This window comes from Neodiprion virginianus, chromosome 7, assembly GCF_021901495.1.
Source record: "Neodiprion virginianus isolate iyNeoVirg1 chromosome 7, iyNeoVirg1.1, whole genome shotgun sequence".
NCBI classification, from domain to species: domain Eukaryota; kingdom Metazoa; phylum Arthropoda; class Insecta; order Hymenoptera; family Diprionidae; genus Neodiprion; species Neodiprion virginianus.
The window spans coordinates 3290790-3314950 of NC_060883.1; the positions used below are offsets into that span (position 1 = coordinate 3290790).

The 24161-nt window shown below is 36.6% G+C and overlaps 1 long non-coding RNA gene across 2 annotated transcripts in view; it reads left to right on the forward strand.

Moving 5' to 3' along the window:
* LOC124308878 (uncharacterized) overlaps window positions 1-24161 on the forward strand; it is a 54767-nt gene that overhangs the window by 28519 nt on the left and 2087 nt on the right. Inside the window, exons 1-2 of one of the 2 annotated variants that reach the window (XR_006909131.1) lie at window positions 13178-13388; window positions 14505-14629. This is a non-coding gene — a long non-coding RNA (uncharacterized LOC124308878). Of the gene's footprint in view, window positions 1-13177; window positions 13389-14504; window positions 14630-24161 lie in introns of those variants that run through there. The other variant, XR_006909130.1, reaches the window with a different exon arrangement.

Here is a 24161-nt window from a genome sequence, read left to right on the forward strand (position 1 = left end):
AATTAATTGAATATGAGAAAAAAAATTTGAGTGAAAGTCACAGAGTAAATAAAAACTATTTGATCGAAATTTTTTTAGGTGTACAAAATATCGGGTAGTGTAATTTATATAATTATGAATGTTATGATGTCTCAGATTGGCTTTATAATTTTTTCTGATGAAAGTTCAGGACGAAAATCGGAATGGCAATTTCTCGATCTGCGAAAACTGGAAAAACCGACTTTCTAAAATCCGAAAAAATTCAGAAAAATCTTATAAAATGTAGCAAAATTTTTGACACCTATAGAAAATTGAGATTTCATAATTTCGAAAGATTGAATTAAAAAAATAATTAAAAAAAAATGATTATTACTGGATTGTATTTTTTTTTCTCGTTTGTCTTATTTATTCTTTAAAGTTATGAAATCTCCATCTTCTAACCAGCTTAGATTTTTTTTTTTATATTTTATAATATTTTCCCGAATTTTTTCAGATATTAGAAAGTGGGGTTTTTTTTATTCAAGTTTTTAAATCATACTTCAAATACGCCGATTCGAAAAATTCTAAAAAAGAAAAAGGCGATTGCGTTTCTCGTCATGTATAATACTTTTATACGCAGACTATATAATAATAAAAACGCGTGGGTGCATAATTATTTCGAAGTGGAATAATTCGAGGGGTTCGCCAAATGATCGGCAAATAATTGCGGATTAAATGAAAATTATATATATATATATATCTATGATTTTTAACGGTTTCTCGGTAGGTATATACGAAATCGCGTGAAGAAGAAGAAGAAGAAGTATAAGAAGAGGGCTCGAATGGCGATAAGAACAATGAAATAGTGTTGGGCGGCGTTAATTTAAGAATCTTCCTCGTTAGTCGAATCATTTCCACATCGTTGAGCTTCCGTTTCGTTCAGTTTCGTACTTTGGCGCTGTACGCGGGTTGATACAATTAATTACGAAGTCGCAGAACGATTCTTCCCGTGTATATGCAATGCATATATATACATATATATGGGTGTGTGTGTGTGTGTGTGTGTGTGTAGACACCCTCGCGTATACCTTTAGCTAAGTCAAGTTTCCCTAATGAAATAAGAGCGACTCGTTTGCTGCTGATTTTCGTCTCATTTAATTTTTTTTTTTTTTTTTTATCTCATTACTCTTCAGTTTGTTTCGTTTCGATGAGGAAATTATTCCTCCGTTTGTTCCGGATATCGATGGCAATTAGGTGAGCAATCAGTTAATTAATCAATTGGCTAATTAAAACACCACCTCGAATAACGATTTAGAAGTTCAACCCCTCGCGGCCAATATCGCAATTTTGCTAATTCAATATCCTCGCGGCGTTCGAGAGGAAAGAAGAGAAGAAGAAAAATAGAGATAGGGAGAGAGAGAGAGAGAGAGAGAGAAAGTTCTCGCATTATAATTTATTTATTTTCATCAATTATCATCGTCGTCGTTGTTATTCTGATTCGTGACTGTGATTATTTATACCGAAGTATGTATTATTTGTTTATACGCGTAACTCTCGTGCCTGTTTCTTGGTAAAACATATTATAGTAAGTATACTCAATGTTACATACTGTACATATCCGAGAATAGTTATCCATTTTTCTTATCTACGCGTCTCTCGGGCTGTCAGTAAACCATTCGGATAACCAAACACTCCTCGAGTCTTCAAAGAGGGGCCGCTCATTTTTTTTCTTACAAGACCAGGAAGTTCACTTTTTTAATTTTTATTATTCAATCTCGTACCTAAGGTACGCACACCTTATTCCTACGCCTCCAGCCTTCCACTACATTCCGTTGTCGCAACCTAACGGTTTGGATTGTAACACGCCCTGCTATATTGTACTTTTCAAGACCTTCTTTTCTTCGCTTTTTCCTACTATTTAATTCCTTTTCTTTCGTACATGTTTTTCCAACAGAATTGTTTCACATTTTGAAAACAGTTATTCAATGTTAAACTACACATTTAAATAGTTGTGCTGAAAATTTTAATAGTAATGAACAGTTGTAATTGTAAACTCTGACGGTTTGTACTGGTTTAAATAATTGAATTGAATATTGTAATCAGATCGAGTGGGTAAATTAGAAGTATTAGTTGTTTGAAATAATTGAATTGCAAATTTGACTAGATTCCAATTCGTCGTATAGTTGCAATGATACTTTCTATTGTATTGATAAATTTAAATAGTTGAACTGTAAACTCAGATAGTTTGAAATAGTTGAATTGTAAATTCGGACAGTTTGAAATAGTTGATTTGTAAGTTCCGATAATTTGAAATACTTTAATTGTAAGCTCGGATAGTCTGAAATAGTTTAATTCTAAGTTTGGATAGTTTGAAATAGTTGAATTGCAAGTTCCGATAATTTGAAATACTTGAATTGTAATTTCGTATTGTTTGAAATAGTTGAATTGCAAAATCGAATTATCTTCAACAGGTTGAGTGATTGGATTGAAAATTCAAATAGTTTCGAATAGTTCCGAACAGTGTCTTTATACTGGCGAAAAAAATCCCCCTTTCTCAATCGAATCAGGATCAACTCGAAAATCCGTTTGATTTGAAATCTTTCGTATCCTGAATTTTTAATCCGTCGTACGTCTCTTCCGTGTTTTTCTTTTTTAATGTTTTTTTTTTTTTTGTTTGTCCCGTCTTTCGAAACGCTTCTTTGTTTGCATGCAACCCCGCGCCTTATCGCCAGCGATTCATTACGTGTTAAACCGGGTGGCCTCGATTCGCGCGACACCCCCTTACACGTTGAAGCCTAGAAGGTGGAAGTGGAGGTGGAGGTGCGGAGTATCCGAGTATCCCACATGCACGGAAGGCTGGAGGGCGGATGTTTGGTTAAGGAGGGTGAACGCGACGAACGGGACGTACGGGCGAGATCTCGCTACGGCATAAAATATTAAAACTTACCCCTGCTGACTTCTCCTGCTGCTACTGCTGCAGAAACGAGAAACTTTCTTGAGCCAAGTTACTGCGTGTATATATATATATATATATATGCATAAATTCGCACACCTTAAATCGATAACGAGCGCCAAATTACAACTGCGGCTTAAATCGTGCAGCATAAATACTATCTGTTTTAGATAGAAACATTTTTATTATTGTTTAAAATATATTTCATCATATTTCGCTCCTTGAGAGTTCGAAATATCATTTTTAAGTAAATAAATTTGCAGAAAGCAACGATAAACTTAAAATCTTATCATAAAAATCGAAACATCAATTGCTTTGAAAATTGTGATATCTTCACGTCTATGCAAATTCAATTGTTGATTTTTGCAGCATGAAAAATTAAAACGAGGTTCATAGAAATATTAAAGTTTGATATGTTTAACTGATTCTTCGATTCATGCTCTTCAGTTTTGTTCAGCTACTATAACGGACTAAAGAATTCAAGAGGAATTCGTGAATTCGAATTGATGAAATTTTGAAACTTGTATAAGTGTGAAAAAAAAATGTGAAATTGAGTTGTTTAAAAATCGTAAAAAAAAAAAGAAAATTAATTTCATCATTCCGAGGAGGAAGAACGTTATTCCTAACGTTCCGTAACGTGAAATCGAATTGCCAAAGCTTCCTTCAGCCTCTGCATCGGTGATTAATTATTGAACAAATTTCGGATTGACTGTCTAGGTTAGGTTAAATTATGTTTGGTGAGTTTATAAAGCAGAAATTAAATTGAATAAAAAGAAACTTTTCGAAATGAAGAGTGAGGCAACGGTATAATCACCAAATAACGATCAGTCGGACTCGGAGCGAGCATTTCGGCAAGTTGAGAAGAGCGAGGGCGGGTCAACGGAGGCGAGAGATCAAGAGAGATCAAACTCGAGAGGGATGAGACCAGGACGGAGGAGAAGGGGGAAGGTAAAAATACGTGGGGGGTCGACGGCACCTTGACTCTCTCTCTCTCTCTCCCTCCCTCTTCATATATATATATGTACATGTAGTATAGCTAATTACACGGGACCGGGATCAATTCCGGACGTGGATAATGAATTTTTTACGACCCCTCAACAACGCGGAGATAGCAACGACCAAGGAACGACCAACGTCCGTGTCCGATGAGGTCGGGTATTGAGCCGGATCGCAATGCGCATCAAACCCCGGCGTGCCGCAAAGCGAAGGCAATGTACCCGCATCGTAACGCGGTGCGTAAGACACAGACTTGAGTTTGTCTCGGGAAGGTATAGAATTCGTTAACCCTTTTTCTTACTCCCGAAAGCCGGAGGTCGTAAAAAAAAAAAAAAAAAATTTCAAGACACCGGGCGAATTAATTTCGTCAAAGGTCGAACTATCTGGGATCAGAATTGTCTGTATTGAGGGTAATTATTTCGAAAATCCATTCGTCGAAATACAGTAGAAATTATAAATATCGTAAAGATAGTTTGTTTGACTATTCGTGTAGTCGATTGCGTAGTAATTGATCGATAGTTTTACGATGTTTAATTGATATTATTGGCATAGTTATACCAACTATGTTACATAGTTGTCGCAAAATCTCGATGAATTTTCTAGCCTTATAATTTATGCTGTTAATTTGACTACTATTCGACTTAATATCTTGAAAATTTCTGGATTCTGAACCTTAGTGGACGTGTCTCTTTTATTCTCTTAATAGTAAATCGAAGTCAAAATAACTTGAAGTATGTTTCAAACTACATTTTCAACCGTTTATAACCTGGCTTTTAAAAGCACTAAAGCCTTCAGACGAAGTTCAAAACTGATAGAAACCTTGAACCTGACAATTGGAATCAGCTTAAATTCGTCATAATTTGTCAATCGGTCAAAAATTGTTGAAATTTTTTTTTTCCGTCTCGCTGTACGAAGCTCCCAATTTGCGATTACGGTTCTGATCGAAAATTTTTTCATTTTCAAGATCCGTTCAGTGTCGGGTTTTCTTTTTCTAATAACTCCGACAGACGATTACAAAAAATGGCTAACAATAAAAAGTCAGAGTCGGAATTTAAAGCAGGAACAAAAAGATGATCAGCACCGTTGGTTTCCACGCCTGAATCCGCGATGGCGCGTAGCTCGCATCGGCGATCGTAGTTTGCTAGCTCGGAGCTCGGAGCTCGAGGGAATTCAGGGTCCCTTCTGCGCTATAAGCGGGCTGTTTGCTCAATCCATACTACCCATCGGCTGCCCCTCACCGACCTTATTCGCCCTTATATCGGTTCTTATATATCCACCCTGCATCCACCCATCTAGCCATACACCCGGTCGATTATCGATCGCTTTCACGTCCTTCGCTTACTTAGGTAGGTAAGTATAGGTACGTAAGAGACTTATACCCGTGTATGCGAATCCATGGACGTGGTGGAAACACGCCTCTGCTGGAAATATCCGTTTCTAAAAAAAAAAAGGAACAAAAATATCAAAAGTTCTGTGTAACGAACCGTCGTAAATAGGGTATCAATTGTACCTAATATTATTTTTCATCTTATATAGGAATGATTATGTCTGAAAGTGATCTAAAGCTATCGATGGTAAATTTGAGAACGATTTCTAAGGTGAACGAAAAATCTCTACAAATACCTCAAAACAGTCGATGAAGAGTTGAAAATTATAATCACAGGTGAAGAAAGGCTCAGAATGGTCAAATGTGTTAAAAAATTACCAAAACTAGGTACCAGATCAACTTTGTACTCTCTTAGTTTTGATTTTCAATTCAGACCAGTTGGGATTCACGTACGATATGTCACGTCATGGAGCTGCATGGATTGATAACTAACTACGTAGATGCCGGTAGTAAGAGTTCAAAGTTCATCTGAATCAGCGTCTCGAGGCGTTACGGTTAGAGTACAGTAATACAGTGTAACAATTGAGTGGAAAATACTGGAACTGAGAAACTTTAAGTGGAAAATCGAACGTGCAAAGTACGCCGTGAAGCAGCTAATGCGTGAGCTTTACAAATAACGCGAGATAAACTTTTACCGCAGTCGGGACGAAAATACGGCGATAGAGATAGAATGTTACACTGATTGTAAAAGCGCATGCATATTGGCTTTGGCGATAAACATACTTTGCGCCGTCTCTACCTACGACTGAGTCGTGAACTACGAACTCTGAACTCCGACCTTCAGACTCGTCCCAAGCGCAGTTCTGAGTTCGAAAACGCGAAAGCCACGTTCTATCAGGTGACTAAACGTATCAACGCGCACGGGTCAACTGGATACACACATTTATCTAATTTTTCTTGGATTTTCGTATCGTCTATCGTTTTATTCCGTTCGATGACAATGCAAAGGTAATTATCGACAAATATTCCAGGAATAGACTGTCTTAGCCAATTCTTCGGGTTTATTTACTTTTTGATAACGTGGAAAGGAACTCAGGCGAGTCTAATTTAACCTTATTTGACTGAGTGACTAATGAAGCATCAGGATGAATCAACCCACGCTGCAACTGAAGAATGACTACATTATTTTCCGATCGCTTAATTCAACCGTCAGCATCTCTTTCGGTGTCCAGTTATACAGAAAACAAAGTCGATTCCGTTTCGTTTTCCCAAGAATCATCACGCGGAATGACGAGTTTTCTCATCCAAACTATTGCTGACTTTCGGATGAATCCAACGATTCCTCGTTCAACGAATTCTGTTGAATGGTTCTCGAGATATCGTAATTTGAAGTTTTGACGTGACAGGAGCCACGCGGACAGCAGTCAGCGGCCGGCTGTTCGTGCGGCTCGTGCCCCGTCGAAATTTCAAATCGCGATATCTCTGGAACGGCTCATCCGATTCGGAAGAACGAAAGGTCATTGACTTCGTCTCGACTTCAGCTACAACATGAGCATTGAAAGACCCATCGATACGAGAAGCACCGCCTAGCTTGTCCAGAGAGCCTTGTATACACGCTCTGAAACAAGTCGCAAGTGACGTAAGTGTCCGCTTAACGAGACCCGCTGGTAGTTTGCGCGTGCAAACGGAGCGCGAGACTGAAAATCGTTGAATAATTAAACGATGTATGAAAGCGCTCTGAGCTTTAATTGGCGCACTTTGTTAGGCATATGGTCAGCTGGTGCAGGGCTAGGCTGTGACCTGTCTATGGGTACAAACGGCGGGATTGATACGAGCACGCAACCTTCGTGCGAGTCTAATATCGCGACCGGGTAACAGGTACACGATATTGCGCGGTTCCTTCGCTGGCTCGTAAGTCATGCCAGATTATGATACAACCCTGCCGAGCAACGGCATATGGTCATCCGTGGGGCCTGCGGCCCAGCCGAAGGCCAAGGGGTTACGGCCATTAACAGGCGCCGAAATCTAGCCTGAGATTTACACCCGCATCGCGTGCTCAACTCTGCAATTCGGCATTTAGACTTTTCGATATTGCACGCGAATAAAGAGATACAGGTGGTACTTGATGGGTAAAAAATTGCGGGTGTAAAACTGGACACAAAAATTCGAATCACAGATGTAGTTGATCGTTTATTAATACTTGAGTAAAAGCAAAAATTATTCTCAGGTTGCGAATTTTTCATTATACTCGATACACGTCAGTCTTACAGCAGCAATAAAGCTCGAGGGATTAAATAATCAAATTTCAAAAGTGGAACCAAAAACAACGACGGAAAATTAAACAAAATCCCTTTGTACGTACAAAATGGCGAATCGATGAAGCGTAACGGATTTCTGAATACGTATCCGTGTGTCTGTGTAATAATACTGCGATATTTGCGTGGCTAGGTTCGACATATGGTGCCGGGACATTTCGTCCACCCATATTGCAGAGGTGAAAGTAGTCGTAATACCACCGTAAACACGCAGAAGCATTTATTATCTATACAAATCGTATCAAAATGATCTTTTCAACACGGGGTGCTAACCCCGATTAACCCCAAATGAATATCACCGTAATGACCGTGAAAAATTAATCGTTGTACTTTTTCGATACCGATCTCGATCCCTAGCTACGTGATGTATGTAAACGATTTCCCAATTCAAATTACCACACCTACAAGAGAAATGTTTTTATGTTATTATAAATCATATCGCCAAGTAAGTGCCTACTGATATTCGTTATGCATTTTTCAATCAATTTTTACACAGTTTTTGATATTACGGTATACTGGTACAATTTTTCATCGTAAAAATCACACTGATTGCCACTTTTCTCGATTTTATCATAATTTATCTAGGTGCCTATGAAACTGGATGAATACCTATCAGGGTGTTCTGAACAAGAAAAATAATTTTCTTTCTCAAACGCGCATCACAATTTACGTATTACATCTGAACTAGAATATCTATCGTAGTATTTTTTTACAGAGCGTGAAATTTCCTGTAAGAATCTGCATTTAAATAGTTAACAAGTTAAACCGTTTAGGGGGAAAAAAATTCAAATTTTTCCAAATTTTTTTTTACGATTTGTCATATCTAAATGGAAATTGTCAATACAAAACAGGCGCTTTTAAATATCAATATTAATAGCTCATATTTGATCGAGATATTCTATATCATGTATTAATCTATCGAAATTCTTTAGCGCGTTTGGAAAAAAACAAGAAGAAAAAAAAAAATTGTTCACCCCAACGAATACGATTAAAAAACTATCTAAGCGTGGTTTTTTCTCGGGATGGAAAACAAGCAACCGCGTCGAGTCAAATTTCCCACAACACTCGAGTCCGGTCGGTTCGGCGCGTTGATGGGGCCTGTTTAAAAATCAATTACACCCAACAAGCGAGAGTTAATCGCGCCAGAAGTGGCCCGAAAATCGAGGGTTGCATTTTCTGTCTCAAGTATCACACACGATTTTATCTCCCTCTTTGAGTAAGCTCGAAAATCGTTCACGCGAGTTTAAGAGGACCCTGTCCCTCCCTCTCTCCCTCCCACCCCCCCTCTCACTCTCTCTCTCTCTCTTTCTCACTTGGTCCAGCGGTTCCGAAACCGCATCGCGAATTCCCCGGGGGCAAATATCTCCCGACTATGAATCCTCTCGGGCTCTTCCGATTAATAAAGAATTTCCCATGCGCTGGACGTATGTCTCGAAACCGATTTCATCCCCTCCCTCCCTTATTTTTTTCAACGTCGCGGGTGTTTTGACAGGGCGGCGAAGACACGTGTGCGGCGAAATGAGCGCAGCTCTAAAAAATCCCCGTCGTAGCGCCACGCGGAGAAACGTGCAGTTTGTAAAACATCGCGAGTCTCTTTGTTACTCGGACATTAGCCGACGCCGGGCGTCGTTCGAGACACGCGGCTTCTCTTTTGTTCCCCTTGTTCGAGGCTCGAGAGCTTGCAGCGATTGATATCGTATACCCTGTTTATGTAACGCGTTTCGGCTACCCGGCTACGACTCCGTCTCAGATTTAGACCATTTCAATCCTCCCTTACTACGATAGAATTATACCTATGTTTGTCTAACCGCTTGTTCTCCAATCGACTCGTCCCAAGACCGATTGAAATTAATTCGATCCCTTTGTTTAAACACTCTCGGTTACGAAGTTCAACTTTTTAGTTTACCTGAGAATGCAAAGAAATTCAGGATTTTGTACAGAATGTAAAAAATTTAAATCAGTCGCATCTCCCACAATTATTTTTCGGTGGAAAAACGCATGGTTTATTAATTTTTTTGCTTCTCTGTCAATTTATACATACCATGGATTAAATTTTTTCAAGCATAGATCCAATTCGGTTTCACGCGATTTTTCGACACCCTTTACTCCAGCTTTTTTCGATTAATCGATTAATCGGAATGCAGCTTCGGTTGATTTTTTTTTGTCGATTAATCGTTCTTCCGACTAATCGATCGATCAAAATTGCCTAGTATAATAATTCCGCAGGTCAATCGATACACGAATCAAAATCGATATTTCGATCAATTGAAAAACCGCCTGATCGAAAAACTCGATTAATCGAACAATCGCTCCGCCCTACCAAAAACAAATAATCAAAGGCTTAAATTCAGGGCATAACCTGTTTTCCTCTCATCGTCAGGCGAATAAATCAGGAGGCTCGTTTGTATAAAATATCGCTTCTCGCTGCCGCAGACTTGACCTCACAAACGATTCGAATTGATGAATTTATTTTGAAAATGGTAGCTTTCGACCCCCCGTCGGGCTCGCATCTAATTCCTGGGGTTTTCGAGTGTCCGACGTCGGCGTCGAGACGCGGTGCCGTCGGCGTTTACACGGCGCCCAGCTGTGCCCCCCCCCCCCCTTTTTCCTTGCTCGAATACCCCTTGAGTCTGCGATGGGGGGGGGATTTCTGTCGTCCCTATTCCCCGTGGCTAACCACCACCGCGGGCAGGGGGGTAGTTTGAAGAAGAGGTAAGGGGGGGGGGGGGAGGGTGGCACGCGCCCCCTCGTTGTGTACCCTCGACGTATAAAACTCGCTTGCCACCTGCTCCATTCAAAGGGTATCATTCAATTACCTAATATACGTACCCTGTCCACCACCACCACCACCATGATTTTCACCACGCGATACGGTCAGATAAGATTTATCTAATAAACTCGTCGAGTTGATCGGGGACAATGATCGGGGCCCTCCGTTGCGTTTTAATATCGTTGGCAAAGTTGCTGACGGTTTAATTATATTTATTGTTTTCATCCCGCTGATTTTACGCCTGTTAATGTTTTTATTTTTACTTCGACATTTTTCTCGGGTTAATGCTTTTTTCAGGGGATTTAGATATTCGGAAAATAAACATTGTGCAGGGTTTATAGTTTTTAATGTCGTGGGGGATAAGTCAGGGCATTTTTTTGCGGTTTGGAAAAAGAATAAGGATGAATCATTCCTGGTGACGAAACAAAATTCTATGAACAATATTTACTGTTTAACTCGAATTTGCACTAAATAGTTCGGATATCATTCAGGGAAAAAATTGTTATTTGAAAAATGGAAAGTCAGGGAATTTGTTCCATTATTTTTACCGGTCATGATGAATATTCAAGCATTTCTTGTACACTGTTAATAATATTGAGTAATTTTCGTGCAAAATCTCATACGTTATGGTGGAAAACCGGAAATTTTCTTCGTTGAATTTTAGCAAAAATTTCTTCATTCGAAGTAAGATTCGTGTCAATTTTCACCAGCTCGCCTAAAATTTGAACAAATTTAATTGAAATTTGGACAAACCCTTATGTGTTCCAAACTAAACGAAATATGTACGACCGTTTTTTTTTTACAGTACCTGTATATAAAGTCGAAGGAGATATTATCGTAGATATTTTATGCCAAGTTTTTACTATTTTTACAATATTTTCGGTATCCTGAACTACCATGAAACTATAAAAAAATTGACTAACGCGTTGACAATAATCATGGGAAAAGGTATGAATTTTTTTTTAAACTTTGAAACTCCATTCCGTTCCGGGTAATAAAAAAAAAAAAAAAAACTAGAAATCTCTGACTCGAAGGGAAATCGTGCATGATTTGATTTCTGTTCGAGGATCAGAGAAGAAGCTGCTGTTTAGATTTCGGCTGGATTTTGTATGTTTGACGGGAACAATTGCGCAGGTGCGGCGGGTTTGCCGTAATCCCATTAGTATATAACAATCGTCGATAAATCCAATAATTAGCAGGTTTAATCGCGTCGTAAATTTGCATCATCGTTATCGACGAGCTTTCTGACATCCCTAGCTTTCGGTGTTCAATTCTGTGGTTCGACTCTCCGGTCTTGTATCGCTCAAAATTCACCTCCGAGAATCAAAGTAATTTTCCAGTATCCGCCACCCTCGGTAATTTCTTTCCATAGTAAAAAAAAAAAAAAAAAAAAAATTCAATCAGTAATCCAAACTAGTCAGTTGCTATTTATTTTTTTTTTTTCGTAGTGGAATTCAGAAAACCTACTCATATCCCGGAAATGGTCAAAAATGAAAAAAAAACCTGTGGTTCTTTTGAAAAATCTTACTATTTACACATTTTTGGAATATCAGGAGTTAAAAATTGCACAGCTGAAATACTTTTCGCAATTCCGTAAATAACGAGGAGTACAATGAGCCATCGTGAAACCGTTTTCATGCGATACTGAAATCACCAAACGAAAACTAGGAATAAAAATAATTTCATCGTCGAAATTCGAAGCATTTCCGTTCATTTGCTCGGTCGGTAAAGGTACGACTGTTCCATTGCCTTAATAGAGCCGGACGACAAGTAGATTTTTACCACGGTTTGATCAAGGGAGAAGCGATACGGTGTTCAATGAAATCACGACGCGAAGAGGCGTTGTTGTAACGGGGTGGTGGAGGGGTGGCAATTAAGGGTGGGTAAAAAAGAAATTTGTCCAGTTGTTCGATGATCGGACACAGTGAGTGTGCGCATGTAGACCCATACATATTCGGCGAGAGCCTGAAGTACGGGGCCTGTAACATTCATATACTTACCCATAGTTGGCCACAGTTAATTTCGCGGGATCGTATCAAGTTATGGGCGATACCTGATAAGAAAATATTGTGGTTGATGAGCGTGTGCTTAGGTGCAGCGTATAACCAGTGTACACAGGGCACGTAATACCTGCGATGCAAACGGACGCGTAGAAAACCGGCCCGTAGTGTTCAGTGATGGGTGGATGGATGGATGGATGGATGGATCGAGGCTTGTGCCGAACAATGTTTGGTCTGATCCAACAACATTGTACAATATTGTATTACAGTGCCTAGCCGGTATAGGACCATAGAATATTACCGAATCGCTAATCTGTGTGTACCAATATTCACTTGCCCACTTTATAGACGTTCCTCTAGCCTCGAGTGATGATCGATTGGCTCGGTTGTTCGAAGGAAAAAAAATTATGTCTAGGTTGGTATGTATGTATGTATGTAGGCGTGAAAAAGGAGAAATCAAGAGACGGCACTCAATGGAGAAATGCTTTAAAATTAAAAATTTTCGCACGCAGATGTATGAAAATTGGATATTCTGGTTCTTCCGTGAATCGAAATTTCTGGTTTTTTACCCCTACCCTAAACTTTGCTACTACAGTCTCAAGCTCTGAAGCTCTAAATTCTAAAAAGCTCCATCTCTTGTGGTTCGCTGCATAAATGAGCCGGTTGGTTTTACCGAATTTTAAAATGTCTATATAGTCGGAATACCGAAGCAGCTAGAGTTTGCAGCAATGAGGTGAGGAAGGAGGAGGAGGAGTAGAAGGAGGAGGATGAGGAGGTGGAGGTGGAGGTGGAGGTGGAGGAGAAGGAGTTGCACACGGCCATCCACATGTGGTCGGGGAAGGTCGAGTGACGCGGTTCACTCCCGGCTGCGCAAATATTAGTCGTCGTGTCGTCGTCGTGTCGAAAAAAATACCGTCAAATAGAAATAAAATGTCGCGTTGCTAGGCCACGTAGCGTCTCGACTGACTCTCGCGATCCGCTCGATCAGCTGCTGCATCAGTTCAGAAATTTTTTCAACCAAGCGTATCTAACGCTAAATAAAAGCTGAGAAAATACGGAAATGTAAAAGGTTCGATAATGAGTTTTTGTTCATCGAATTTTTGGCGGATCGCAAATCTTGCTATTTTTCGTAATTATGTAAATAGGCAAACGAAGCATTTTTTAAAATGGATCTCTTTTTTTTTTTTTTTATAAAGCTGGTATTTCAATTTTGTTCACCGTTTTCTTGGAGTTTTTTTTTTTTTGCTACTGGTTACCAAAATCTTGCAGGACTGATTGAAAATCAACGATTCTACAATGTTTAAAAAACTCGTGCGGTTATAACGTAATCACAGAAGAATCGTGAATAATGAGGTGCAGGACTAGTAGAAAAAAAATCTTTATAAAATCGCTGTTTATGTTTTCAGGTTTTTTTTTCTTCTTCTCATTTTGTAAATTAAAACATTTCCGTTCCGGTTAAACGAACGCAAAAAAATTTATACGAAAGAAACATTTTTCTAGATAAATAAAACTTGGCGAATATTTGAAAATTATTAATGGTGAAAGTAACCATAATAATTATTATTCCAATGATTTAAAAGTGGATATATATGGAAGACCAGATGAGTCGATCTATATTTCTCTAGTTTGTACACCGTGTTTTACGTCACGTAACCGTGCAGTTGTACAAAGCTTGGAAGAAAATTTGTTTTTCTCTTAAGTACACATGGCGAGGAAATTTTTTTAGGTCAGGTACATAAGCTGATATATTTATGCATGTTGGTTACCTGTCAGTCACTCAGTCAGTCACTCGGTTGGTTGACATTGTAAATTTAGCCTTCGTTTGTGAAAAAACATCGGAATTTTTGGTATGCAAAGAAAAATTAGCATTCCTTAAAAATTATTTATGCAACATTTGTGAACGGCTTGATGAAAGGTCAGGGAAATTCGATTGCAGAAACTGAAGGAAACCCGAAACCCTTTTGCTTGATTGCGTTTTGAAGACTGTGATTTTTCTGAATCAGATTTATCTTCCATGTGCGCAAATTTTCATTTTAAAAATATTACAAAATTTCTGCGGTATCACAGATATGCTAAAATCAAAAGAAAACAGAGGCTTGCAGAGGTGAAAAAATAGAATAAATACGAATGTCTTCGTGTTTTGTTTCTCATTATAAATATTGGTTTTTTTTTTTTTTTTTTGCAGATGCGAGCTGAATTGATAACATCGATCACTTTTGAAACGCCTCCTTTCTTAATCTGGCGCAAATGTAAAAGTTTCAAGTTCTACACGTTTACCGAAGAAAATTAAGAAAAATAAATATCACCGAGGTTAGTTGGAAAAACTTCTATACAAATTTTCGATCTTATTTATAAGAGATCGTGCATTGAGCGTTTATCAAATTGCGAATTTCGGAAGTTACAAAGCTTATAACTGTTCAATAGTAGAAAAATAAAAGTCACTGTAATTGTAAATAAAAGTTTGGATACATCGATGCTCCTTTCAAATCGATTAAAAATTATTGAAAATCCAACCGATTCGTTCAATTTCAATCCACGATGGCTTATTTCATTATTCTAAAAGACTGTTTTCTACAAAGTGTTGATGAATTCGAGACAGATTTTGTTATCAGTATTCAATTCAGTATTGCCATTTGTTAGGCATAAATAATTTTATCACATGCAATATTGTATATTCAATGATGCCAACATGATGAAAAAAAATAAAAAATAACAGAATAACGTGTTCCGAGTAAATTCATAGAAAACAGTCTTCCGTCAAAAATTCATTCTAAAAAAAAATCGACCCTTTAACCGAAGTATAAAATCAAATGTATCCCGTTAATTACGTAGAAATGAGTAGTATAAATAAGTTTGAAAGGCCAAAAAGAAAAAAACAAAAAAAAATGAGAGAGCGACGGAATATTAAAAATTGTGAAAAGAAAAAAAATGAGAACGTTCGTCGTTTGCCCGAGAATGATTAAAGCCTCGTTCTGAGGCCGGTGGCAATTGGTAGTTGAAACGTGTGAAAGAAAAATTCCAGATCACTTGCTAACCAGACCGTCCGATGGCTTGTATTTGTCCATTCTGTTACGGGGAGCGGCTTCGAGCCAATGAAAATTGAGTCCGCGAGCATCGGTATACGCCCGCTAACAACGGGTAATGACTGATTATCTTAGTTAGTGTTGTTAACACTCTTATATATGCTGTGCACCAAGGCGAAGCACTCGTCACATTATTTTCCATTTATATATAGGCCTACGTGATACATATATGGGAAATTCCATGCGAACCCGACCCTTAACATTTTTAATTTCGTTGAAAATTTTTTCTGCAATTCTCCCAACTCAGAAACGGCGCCCTGAATTTTTTCAGATTTTTTATTCGACTTGTTGACTATTTATAAATATTAAAAAGTGATTCTGAAATGTAGCTTTTTTTTTCAAGCCTCAAAAATTTTTTGCAAATGGTATTTTCTTATCCAAACATTTCGAAACTCTGGACTCACGATGAAATCATTTTTTTCTGATTTTTTTTTTTTTGTATCTTAGCACTTTGAATTTTTCTCGTCAACTAAAACGTTGTTTAAACGGTCTGAGAATAATCCGAAAATTTTTTATTAATTCTATTCTTCACTTGGAACATTTCTGGATTGGTTCGTTATAAAGTTAATAAAAAAAAAAAACAGCAACGTAATGTGCCAAAAAAATAGAAATTGCTCGACAATGGAATCTGTGTTAGAAATATTCCAAGTGAAATATAGAAGTTTTGAGCATTTTCAGAGCGTCCAAACAATGTTCCAGTTGATCAGAAAAATTTAGTTTCTTGAGAATAATAGACAAAACAAAAAATTGTCCAGGTCTTGAAATGTTTGGAAAAGAAAATAGAGTTATTGAGAATTTTGAAAAAGGTCCTTTTCAAAATCACTGTCAATATTAATAAGTAATGAATCAGCCAGTTGTATAAAGGACCTGAAAAAATTGTGGGCAATGTATTGGAATTGGGACAATAGCAGAAAAAATGTTGAACAAAATCAAAAATGGTGAGTGTTAGTAGAAGTTGGTTGGGTTTGCATGGAATTTCCCATACATATGTCGGTACGCGGAGTCTTAACGCAATTACGCAGACTCATAAAAGACGGCTCGAAACTTCGCACCGAAGACACGTGCCTCGATATTCATTGCGAACGATCCACTTAGTGCTTGCAGAAAATGATCGTTAGCAAAAATCTTTTTGCATTTCACGAGCTGAATTGCAGCAGCGTTTATTTTATAACCACTGCTGTTCTTTGCCGGGTATACGGTTAATTATCATTCTACAAGGATCCTCGAGTTGTGCAAATATTTTTTAACCCATCGATGCGAAATGTGGTTAACAGTTTATTTAGCTTATTTTTTTTTTCTCAAAATTTAGATTCGATGATGCCTCTCAAAACATGAGTTTCTATCTTTTTTTTTTTGTTTTCATTGACACAATTTCCGCCCAAAATTTATTCACCATTTCAACAGTATTTGTTCTCCACTATAATGATAAAAATAATTTTATCGGTTTCTTCTGGTGTTTATCTCGTTATTTATTTTTTTTTTTTTTACTATACCTTATTTCAAGTGTAAAAATCGTTGAGCCAGAAAATCGGAGAAAATCGATTCGAAGATCGGGAAAAAATTTCAAGCAACGCGGCTCGAACGATGAAAATTTTAAATCGAAAATGACGAATCGAAATATAATCGAATCGCGTCTGGCGATCGGTTCCGGTTGACTGGTAGAAATCGAGCCTCAATCCACGATTCGGTAAACAGAGTTGAGGCAGGTCCTAGTTTGGATTTGGAGGGGGATAAAATTGAAGAGAGATTTTATGCGGTGCGACGGGGTGGCTAAGCCAAGTAAAGAGAGAGAGAGAGAGAGGAGAACTGAGACCGAATGGACAAACCGTGAAGCAGCGACCGGGTAACCGGGTAACCCATAGCAAACCAACCAGCCTCGACGACTCGACGAGACTTCCTCCTCCGCTGTTTGAGCGACAAATATTTTCTCCTCGCAAACTCGTGTCGATGGTTGGCACACGCATACGCACATTCTCAAACACACCTATATATTTCTACCGTCTATTATACGCGGACTTCGAACGATTCAGGCTTGTGCTTTTGCAGACAGGTCTACCATCAACGCCGAGAATTCCATCCTTACCATTGTTGCATGCAATTTACATAGTTTACGTGTTTTTCGGTATCGTAAATCATACGGAGCAACAATTTTTGCTTATTTATTTATTTTATTTATTTACAATCAACTTGAGTTTCAAATGTAATCTAAACATTGACGTGAAAAAAAAAACGTAAATGCAATGAAAAGTACCAATTCATCGAGTATACTTACGTCAAACATACATAAAATTAAATTCAGAATAAAAAACAATGGATTTTGAAACAAACTCATACCATATAATGGCAACATAATTAGGTTAGATTCATCCAGGGTGGCATTGGCAACTGGAAGGCCTGAAAAGCCTGGAAATATAAGGGAATTTAAAAGTGGTCATGAAAAACCGAGAATTGTTGGGGAATTTTCATTTTGGTCATGGAATAAAGTGAAAATATCAATATTTCATAATGGGAATTAGAAACGATTTAAAGTTAGAAACTTACTTTTTTACGACGAGAATAATAATTTGGCTGAAGCTGACTTTGTTGATATTGTATTTTTTGAATGATTTAGATTTTAGTATCTTAACAGGACTCGGAAAATGTTAGTCTTCTGGAAAATCTTGTTAATCTACATCCAACGATTATGACATCTACAAAACTTTTTGTTTGCAGCATTTTTACCGCAGAATCAACTCCTAACATCTTACACTTTATGTTAAACCACAATCAGAATTTTACAATAGCTTATATTGTTGTGAAGATCTTCAATCCTTGATTTAAATTACCTATAAAATTTTTGGTCCTCATAATTTTTACGGTTGCGGAGAAATTTTTAATGTCTTCGTTTTTTTTTTTCATCCATCCTTTCTTTTCGCAACAAATTTGTGGACAATTTTTATCGTACTTTTATTTCAGCGTGTTAAAAGTGATTGTGTGCTTATTATAACATATTTACTGTACACATGAGTTGTCAATTTACGAAATCAGGTTAAAAATTTACAAATTCGGTGCAGCGATATAAATTAGGGAAAAAGTGGGAAAAAAATAATCCAAACTTACTAAATTGTGTAGTATATTTATTTGAAATTTATAAATTGAATAAGCAGTAAACGTACGACGAATTCACTTTTCCGTATCCGAATAAAATTTCTAATACAGTGTAGGAAGTTCCATACAGAAATCATTTCAACAGTGATATGTCAGAAAAAAAACACCCTTCCTTTAAAATAAGAATCTAAAAATGTTTCAGGGTAAATATTTCACATGTTTTAGAATTTTCTTTCTTTTTTGTTTTTTTTTTTTTCTCGCCGTATTTAAAAAATCAACCCGAAATTACGACGCAACAGCAACTTGACGCGAAAAATTGTCGCTTGGTTGTTTAATTTCGTACAAATGACGAGTAAAATGTTAACTGAACCAAGTATAATTTTTCTGCGTTTATACGGACATTCGGAATTGTTGTCACACAGAGGTTTGTTGCCGTTTCTTTTACATATTATACTAGTATGTACATTTACTCGCTTGTGAGTAAACGACCACCCGGTATTCATACAAGTGTGTTTACTTCACGTATATATATATATATATATAAAGTGAAATCATCTCTCACTCTATACCGTTTATTATACTCACGTCGGATTCAGAGATATTTATGTTTGTGCATTGCTGCTGCTGGTGTTTCTCATTTTCTATTCTTTATCCTCGGTTACTCTTCTCGACTGCTTAATCAGCTGGATTCGTAGAATTAACTCGAGATTTTGAAATTTTTTTTTTTTTCTAATTTTCTTTCACTCTCACTTTTCCACCTAGATGCAGAAACGAACGCTCAAAGTTGGCCAGTTTAATCGATATTCAATATTATTGTGAAAATTTGAAATATTTCAGAAAGATACAATGAATATCAAATGTAGAATGAAAAGAATAAAAGCGTATAAAAAAAATTAAAGTGTAGAACTTATCTTTTCTGTGATAACGAAATTGCCGAGTGGATGAAATAAGAGAGAAAGTGAACGACGAAAACTATGTGATATTAATTTTATACATTCTCATTTTCGAACACTTTAAATTCAACGATATTCGACTCAACACGCAATCGGGCTGATTGAATTAAAAAAATAGAAGCAAACAGAAATGGAAATTGATAGAGAAGCGTTGGAGTAAACATTGTGGATGAATTTTAGAAATTTTTCCTTTGAAATATTTGAATCGAGGTTTCGTTTTTCCAAAGACTCAGGTATCCTGGTAATTGAAATCAGACCATGAACCTATAGAGTCATGAATCTAAAATTCATTGTTTCTATTTTCCGAGTTAAAAGAAGAGAGCGAGAAAAAACAATGTACACATACGTGTTTAGTTTTTTGGAGAATAACACAGATCGATAAAAAAATTGTTTTTTTTCCCCGTGTCTATATTTAAATAAGTAAGTTTTGATTCTACACATCGAATAATAACCAAAATCTTCACTTTGTCGCTTATATAAAGTTTGCTTTCGTCTTTCTTACGTTGATAAATAACACCGGTTATCGCGATTTTTGAGTCTAAGTTCTAGATGTTGAAATTTTCGTTTCTTCGGCGTAAACAATAAAAGAAAAAAACAATTCTATCTAACATATCTATTGGATAAAATTTGCTTTTGTAGAAACCAAAATGATATTTTCAATTTTAAGATAAACGACCTATTTTCTCAAACATTTACATTGTAAATAACAATTAAACAATCTTCAGTTTCCCATATTAAATCATTTTTATTCAAATATTGTAAAGGCGAATCTGAAGTTTGTTTAATTATTATTTTCAATATAAATGTTTGTGAAAATATGTAATCTTTTGTTTTAAAATTCGAAACATCGTTATCGTTTCTAAAAAAGCAAGCTTCGTCCAATAAAATTATTCTTTCTTCATTAGTTTACGTGAAATAAATTATACATACACATACATATGTATACACTGGACGATTCCTCGTTTGCATTATAGAGGTTAATTCACACTGATCCCGCGGTGAAGTGTTTGCGTTGAAGAACAATATCAAGGATACACATTGACGTTATGACACACGCAGATTTATTACACATACACACACACACACACACACACGGATAATGATACACCGTTAAGAAAATGTACTATACACGTGTATATTTATATACGTATACGTATAGAAGCGCGTAAATTTGACAATATATTAATAATGTTGTATAAATTTCAGTAAATATTTGTCCCACGTCAATCTTTGTCGACTCCACACCACTATATTCTTTAGAGACTCTTCAAGTGTTTGAGGTAGAAAATAGTAACAAATTTACATTGCCAGGTGGTGTCGTGTGTAAGTATACGTATATAAATGTACCATGTTACACTGTATATATATATATATATATATACACACACACATGTGTATATATGCATACAATACACGTATGGTCGTGTGTTATTATACGCGGGTGTCCATACGTGTGATATTGTCAATAAAGTCCAAAGATAGGAGACAGAGAGAGAGAGAGAGAGCGGCTGAAAGTGTACCTGCCCGTACAGGCACACGCATACCAACTTTTTTTAGAAAAGTCAAATAAATAGACAAACACACTCTTTTATATATATATATATATATATATCCGTAAATAAGAACACTCCCGAACAGATAGAGAATGATATAAATTTAGATAGAATTCACCGATTTTTAAAAGAGAGAGAGAGAGAGAGAGAGATGCATAAATGAAAATAATTATATTATAAAATAAATGAAGGTATTATCCAATAAGATATCGTGAATATCTAAATACGTCAATTAGAGAAGCAGTGTAATTATTGTTTTCTTGGTGAAAAATGTATGTTCATACGCGTGCATACGTAAAATTTGGTATACGATTCGCAAAGCTTTGACAGTTTCGTTCGTTCATTCATTCGTTCGTTCGTTTGGTCGTTAGGTGATTCATTCATGCATCATTTATTCGTTCTTTTTTCAATTTCACCACTGTAAATTTGTATGGATCGTTAAAATTTACTAAAAAATTTGAAAGAGCGGAGGGCAAAAAAAAAAAAACAAATAAACAAACAAACAAAAATGCAATGAAATAAAATAAAAATGTACGAACTTACAATAAGTCAAGTCGTCGACTTATAGTATATTGCCTAATGTCATATGTACACACGTATATGTATATAGACGAATAATATGGTCTTAATTTATTCCTCGAAAAGCTCCGTTACGTATAGTGAAAAGAAAGACTGCAGAGGAAAAAAGGAATAAAGATGGAGAGAAGCAAATTCTCGAACCGCTATTTATAATATAAACCGTTTATTTTCTTCTCTCTTTTTCTTTTTTTTCTTTTATCATCCTTATCTGATTTTGAAAATTTTATTCCAGCTTTCAACAAAATAGATTCATTTTCATTGTACGCTAATTCAGACGACGAGAACGGAGTGAAAACAATGTATTTAAAGAAAAAAGAAACAATATTCATGTATATATATATTTTTTTTTCTCTCTTCCTTCTCGTGCGATACTTAACATTCGTTCGTTACAAGCTAGTTGTACCGAGTGCCGATTGGTACGTGTCCGTAAAAAGTTTAGAAAGAAGCTGTGAAATACCGTTTCGCGTTGCCCATTAAGAAATACGTTCATAAGGCATACATAATTACGTGATGATCATATTTTTCCATACACACCACGTCTATAAATATCCCATTTCGTGCTACATCTGCAGCTTATCGTATATACACATACACGTGTATATTTCCGTATTTCAGGCAGGCTACAAAGAAGCAGTCAAAATAAAAAGCGAGACTTTGAGGTGGGTAAAAATAAGATGAAATAGCAAAAAAAAAAAAAAAAAAAAAATCTTTGTACACACACACACACACACACACACACACACACACACATACACGTGAAATACAGATACTTACCGTAAGCGGACCCTGAAAGCTGAGTTTTTAGACTTTAGGCTGAGGCATTGAGACAGGTAGGCAGATATTATACGCGTCAGTTGAGCTCGAGGTGTAAAGAAAGGCTTCCAAGACGAGACAGCGCTGATAGAAGTCAGAATATATATATATATATAATATGCATATACTTTATCTATATATTATATACATATATGTTGTACTCACCTACACCGCTATGGACTGACACGGTGGTGCCAGTTAATTGAGTGCTAACAAGCCGCTCCAGTCCTACCGAGTATATGTACGGAGGGGAAAAAACGCAACTCGAATCGTACACTCTATCGAAAAAATGATTATACGCCCTGACGTGTTGAGAAAAGAGAAAGAAGAAAACGCGAAGTTGATCGATTTCTGCCAGGAAAAACAATTTTCTTATACGTTTTTTTTTTTTTTTTCCAAATTAAAAATACAGAGTCGCTGAGTCGGGTAATCCTAATGAAAAATAAACGCTTGTTAGAAAAGATTTTTTATGATAGATGGAACGGTGGAACAAGTGAATTTATAATATATGGATAAATGTTATTCTTTCTTGTTGGGAAATCGAATGGATTCATGTTATACGAATAAAGTAAAAACTAATTGCAGGGACAAAGGGAGATGAAGGATTGAAAACATTTTTTTTTTCCGTTCATTTAATGAAACTAAGTGAGTTAGCTTCAATCGGAATCAAATTAAGGTAGTGAAGTATGTTTTTATGAAAAGAAAGTAAATAAAGCAATAGGAAATGCTAATCAGAAAAACAAAAATTTAACTTGATTCTTGAACAGAGGTTTTTATTTTTCAATCGGAAAAATTTAATGAATTTGAATTAACTGGTTTGAGATTCTGATAATCTTTGTATCGATGTAACAGAAAAGAACACATCAAAGTAATCAAAGAATCAGTAACATTCTATAGTTTAACCCGTTAAGTCACAGTGGTGAGTATTCTTAACAAATTGATTGAAAGAAATCGTAAACATGTTTTACATAAATTACAAGTTTTTGGGATCGTTGTTTACGAATCTGAAATCGGATTTTGAAAATTGATTATGGCGAATCCAATTAGCGACCCCGAAATCCCCTGCATAAAGTTTTTTGACCGTAAATGATAAAATTTGAAATTTCCGTCCGCCGTATTGTATCCGCAATCTTGAATTTTTGAAATCTGATGTCAGATTCGTAATCAACGACCCCAAACATCACAGAATATTGTCACGTTATAAAATTTGACTCGGTGTGACTCAAAGGGTTAAAACACGATGCAGGGGCTAGTCGGGAAACTGATTATTCCCTGTTTAAAAAATAAATTAAATAACAATTTCCTCGAAGATAGTCCCGCCGCAAGTTGTTTCTTTGTGTGTTATTTTTTTCATTGATTACCTGTGAGCATCAAATTAATCCAATGCTACTTATATTTACCCAAATTTGAAAAAAGTGCGATAGAACTCCTGTTTCCCGGTATACACTCGATGCGAGTGGGGAAAAGGGAATTAATAATAACCAGACAGGTAAAACTTGAAAGAGAAGGCCGGAAGGTGTAGGTACACGTATTGAAAGGATGTATACGAGACGAGAGCTGGATTACGTGTGAAATCGTGAATTTATATGAGAATGCCTCGTAGGCATGTAGACGTCATCGTCGTTGTCTGATGGTATGGCATGGCATGAGTGTGACATTCTCGCAATGATGGCCTTCGCCTCGAGCTCACTCTCTCTCTCTCTCTCTCTCTCTCTTTCTCACTATGAGAAAAAAAAAAAAAAACGTAAGAATGGGAAACGCAGAGAGAACAAGA